At 37.3% G+C, this 4,893-nt stretch overlaps 1 long non-coding RNA gene across 1 annotated transcript; it reads left to right on the top strand.

Annotated features, from left to right (window-relative positions):
• Positions 1-1,597: 1,597 nt before the first annotated feature.
• On the top strand, positions 1,598-4,253 carry LOC132616132 (uncharacterized). Its single transcript, XR_009573020.1, has 3 exons — positions 1,598-1,708; positions 2,498-2,548; positions 4,169-4,253. It is a non-coding gene; the product is annotated as an uncharacterized LOC132616132 (long non-coding RNA).
• Positions 4,254-4,893: the final 640 nt, after the last annotated feature.

Here is a 4,893-nt window from a genome sequence, read left to right as displayed (position 1 = left end):
ATTATATTACTAAGTAAGAATTAGGGATTAATTAAAATTAATTAGTCCTAATTACTATAGTGGGCCCCACTCGAATATATTAAAAAAAACAAAAAAACAAAACAAAACAACTCAACAAAGTATTTTGGTGAGTCATTAGAGGGGGGGGGGGGGGGGGGGGGGACGTGTCAAATTATGGAGGATCATATATAAGCAAGTGGCTAGGGAACAAATTCACATTTTACATTCATTTTTCAAGAAAATTAGCTTAAGAAAAATCACAAATCATCCATGACTGCTCTCGGCCAGCCATGGTGTTGAAGAAAATTTTGATTCTTGAATGTTTTGATCAAGTTTCAAATGCATTACAAGTTCAAGGAGGTGATAGCAACATTGGATATTGAGTTGAGGAAGAAGAAATTGTAAAATTGGAGCAATTGAGCGTAGAAATTCCTCCGAGAAAATTTAGGTAAGATTTTCTTATTTTGTGGTGTAATTGTGTTAATAGTGTTGTAATGGAATTATTAAAATTGGATTGGACGAAATTGGAAGTAAGAAAATGCATAAAATTGTTGTTATATGAAATTGTGGGTTGAAATGGATTCAGAAAGGTTGTTGGGTTGTTAGAATTGTTATGGGATGAATTGTAAGAATTTTGTATGTATATCCCTGTTGTTGGTATTTCTGTGATAACAGGAGAATAATTGAAAATTCAGGTTAGGCGAATATATAGGGGAAATGCTGCCCGATTTTCGTTAAGTCCTTAAGTAATGAAAAACCCTAAACGAGAAAGTATGAGTTAAAGAATAAGTTCAATAAGCGATGAGCTGCGGAATTACGAACTAGAAAGTATAGTACTAACGATAGCGTTACTTTCATATTAAATAGGCTAAAGGGGCGACGAGGCGAACGGGTTTGCAATTAGTCGTTAACAGGTATGTAAAGCTGTCCCTTCTTTCTTTTGGCATGTCTTAGATTTAAGTGATGAATGATATGAGATTTGGGGTAATCCCATTCATAAGTCTTGAGTGCGATTCATGATTCTTATTCACTTCTTGATGTTAGAACTCTTAAGTGATTGAGCTTCCCTCTCCAGTTTCCTATACGTGGATAATAGTCGATATATAAGCTCCTATTCCTAGAAACTCTACGATAACTGATGTCATTGACTTCTATAAGCTGTTTCATACTGTTACATCCCGTAATTTCGCATATTCGAAAAATTTGAAATAATTGCGACTTGTAAGAGGTAAAGCAATATTTTGATTTTAGTTGGTATATACGTTGCTCATGAAAAATATTGGTGCGGAAATATCGAGGAAGGCTAAGGGAAAAATTGGAATTTTAAAAATCTATTTTATGAATTACCACAAGTGGGCTTGGGAATAAAAAGGAAGGAAAATAAAATTTTGGGCTTGGAAATTGGCCAAGGGGTGGCCGGTTGGGCCTTGGCCCATAGAGGGCCAAAGTGTGTAATTAAATAAATAAAGGGGGCTATGTATCCATCATCCAATACACTAGAAGTTTCAAGAAATCAAAGAGAGAAAGAGAGAGCAAGAGGGGACGACTAGAGCAAGAGAGAAAGAAAAAAAAATCATGGAGCCTTAATCTTTGGTTTAAAAATTTCTTTCATCTTGAATTCTTGCTAAGTGCAAGACTCTCTACAACTTGGTATAATTATTTTGGCAAGAAAGACACTTTGGTGGCAAGTGAAGAATTTGAAGAAAAGGTAAGATTCTATCTTTTATGAAAGATTTACATATGTTATAGTGAGTAGAATGTAATAAAAATCGTAGAAATGTTGTGTGTTGTGTGCAAGCCGTGTGGTGTGATGTGTGTATGTGGCCGTGTATGTGTGTAGTGTGGGGAAGAAGAGAAACAATTTTTATGTAGTAATTTGGTTGTTGTTAATATGTATTCTATGGTGAAAATGAGAATTTGATGATTTAAGTTGAGGTTGTGATGATTGTGGGCTGATTTGGAAGCCACCATGGTCATTAATGTAGTTCTTGAATTTGTGGGAATAACATTGCTAACGTATGAATTGTTGTTGTAGTTTATGAATTAGAAAGAAGAAAATGCGTCGTCGTAGTTTTGTTGCATTTATGGAGATTTTGGGTGGAATATGGGGTTGGTGAGATTGTTTGAATATTTTGTAGATTGTTTGAAATGCTCTTGAATTGTGTTGAATGATCTTGAATTAGTATTTGAATGTATGAGCAAACTTGAATTGAATATAATTGAGATGTCGTTGAAGTTGTAAAACGAAGTTGCCAATATTAGTATGTGTTCTGAATCGATGGTGGATATTGTTAGAATAATTATTGGTATTGTTGTGGATATTGTGGCCGAGTTAAATTCTCGTATTTGTTATTGTATTTTTGGCCGAGTTGAATTCTCGGGGATGGCGCATTTACAGGGGAAATGCTGCCGAAATTTCTGTGGGAAAAGGTGTTGGTTGGAATTGAATTCTTAAGTGTTTGTACCTAATGTTTGGTGCGCATTAATGTTGTTGTAGATTTTGTGGAGCCAAGAGCTTGATTTCGGATTTGCGTAGAGAGCGGGCAAGGTATGTAAGGCTTACCTTTCTTTCCTTCGGCATGATCTTTGAAATAAACAAATAACATATATGTATGTCTCAAAAGAAAAAAATTCTATTCTTAGAGCCACTAGGATGGCCATCGTCTTTGACTTCCATAAGTAATCCATATGGTTTGATATGTATATATATATATATATATGATGACGTTTGAAGAATTTAGTTGGTATGTTTCCGAACGTGGTTCGAAAGCAAACCGATATGACTTAGGTCTTGGATAAATAATTGGATATGTACATATGGTTCTAGAGTCTCCATTCGGTTCGACCCATAATGATATTGGTAAGTTACTTAATATGTTGTTACTTGAATTTCCAAACACGGCTTACGAAATGTTGTTAGAAGGCCCCGTACTTCAAAGGTTCTATTTAGTAAGCTCCGAGTTTGTCTACGATCCCCATTGGTCTATAGATACGAACATACGTAGTACGGTTAAGATTATGGCATAATGGAGTAATAAGCTAAGTATAAGAATTCATAACCTTAAGATAATCTTGTAAGTACTAATGTCTTTAACTTTTGTATACAATTTCGGCACTAATACGTTATATCCGTGAATCGGGCAGTACGTTCCGCAGCAACACATTGTATGATATCCTATGAGTATGTATGTGTGAATCCGTTACATATGTATATGATATATGATGTCAGTACATTGATATGACTAAAGTTTGATTATTAAATGCTAGCACGTCGATTATTCTACCGAGCCTTTGACAGTCTTTGATACGTACGTACGATTCCAAGAGTTCTATTTGGTTTGGTCCATAAATATATCTAGAAGGTAGTCAACCTAATTACGGCTTTGATTTTCCAAGAAGAGCTTCTGAAACGATTGTAGAGCGTTCTGTACTTCAAACGCTCGTAACTTTTGTATACTAATTCTGATTGACCCGAAACTTGTTCTGAACCTTCATATGTCGATAAGTATGTTGTATATAAGTATGTTGTATCTCGGGTCTTGATTTACGAGTATATGGTTTCGTAATATTCTGTTCGTGCAAGCTTGATATGTCTATTCACTGAGCCCGGGCCAGGACATGTTATCGTGCGTACTTCTTTGCATTATTCACCGAGTCCCTCTCACTTGCGGGCCGGGACACGTTATATGTATATGCATGTGATGATATGATGATACAGGGGTGGTGGCCAGGATGGCACGTGATGACTTTATCCACCGAGACCCGCAATAGAGGGCCGGGACACGTTATGTACATATATATGACATATGACTCTACCATGCATGATTCTATCTACCGAGTCCCTTAGAAAAGGGCCGGGACACGTTATACGAATATATGGTATGTGATGTTGATATGTCTGACCTTATTCACCGAGTCCCTTACTAAAGGGGCCGGAACACGTCGTATATATGCAGGTATGTATATGTATATGTATATGATTCATGACTTGAGAGATATTACTCCGTTACCTAAGAGAAAACGTAATGATGCTTTTATACAGTTTTACCGGTTCTGTAAAGTTTCCATTTCTGACTATGTTTCTTCGTTCTATACTTCATGCCTTACATACTCGGTACATTTTCCGTACTGACCCCCTTTCTTCGGGGGCTGCTTTTCATGCCCGTAGGTACAGACACAGGTGATCCACCACTGTAGGCTCCACTTCCTGCTATTTTCGGAGTACTCCCTTTTGATCCGGAGTCTACTTTTGGTACATACATCTTTTGTTATGTATATATTTCTGTATATCTGACTATTTGGGTACGGCGGGGCCCTGTCCCGTCATATGATTCCGTCGGTCTGTTTAGAGGTCTGTGGGCATGTTTGTGGGTTTGGGTCTTTCTGTTCGGATGTGTGTATATGATGTGTTTGGGCGATCCCATTCGCCGCGGCGGCCGGTCCGCATATGTTTACATGTTGCCTTGTTGGCCGGTGTGGCCTTTGTTGGTATTTTCTGTGCGCAGGATTATTTTGGGATAGCCTGTAAAACAAATGAAACTCTGCTGAAAATTTTCTGGAAATTATCTAAATTTAGAATATAGCCTTGTCGGCTTCTGTTATATACTTGAATGCATTTGATAGATGGGTTTGGGTGCCCAGAACGGGCACTAGTCACGGCCTACGGGGCTGGGTCGTGACACATACTATATTGACATAGTCTATGGTTCCTAAGGCTCTTTTGATATTATTTATGATGATGTTCGAGGGATATTTGATATGACTGTCGCTATTGATACTCAGGTGTAAATCCCTTCTTCTTATTCTGTTTGAGTCTTGATAATTTTTTAAATTGCATATGGTTGCTCACTACTCTGCTGGTGCATGCCTCAAATGTATCTTTCACCGAGTCCC

Source organism: Lycium barbarum, chromosome 10 (assembly GCF_019175385.1).
Source record: "Lycium barbarum isolate Lr01 chromosome 10, ASM1917538v2, whole genome shotgun sequence".
In the NCBI taxonomy this organism is placed as follows: Eukaryota; Viridiplantae; Streptophyta; class Magnoliopsida; order Solanales; family Solanaceae; genus Lycium; species Lycium barbarum.
The sequence above is the reverse complement of the archived record's forward strand: the minus strand, read 5'-3'. Positions and strand labels throughout refer to the sequence as shown.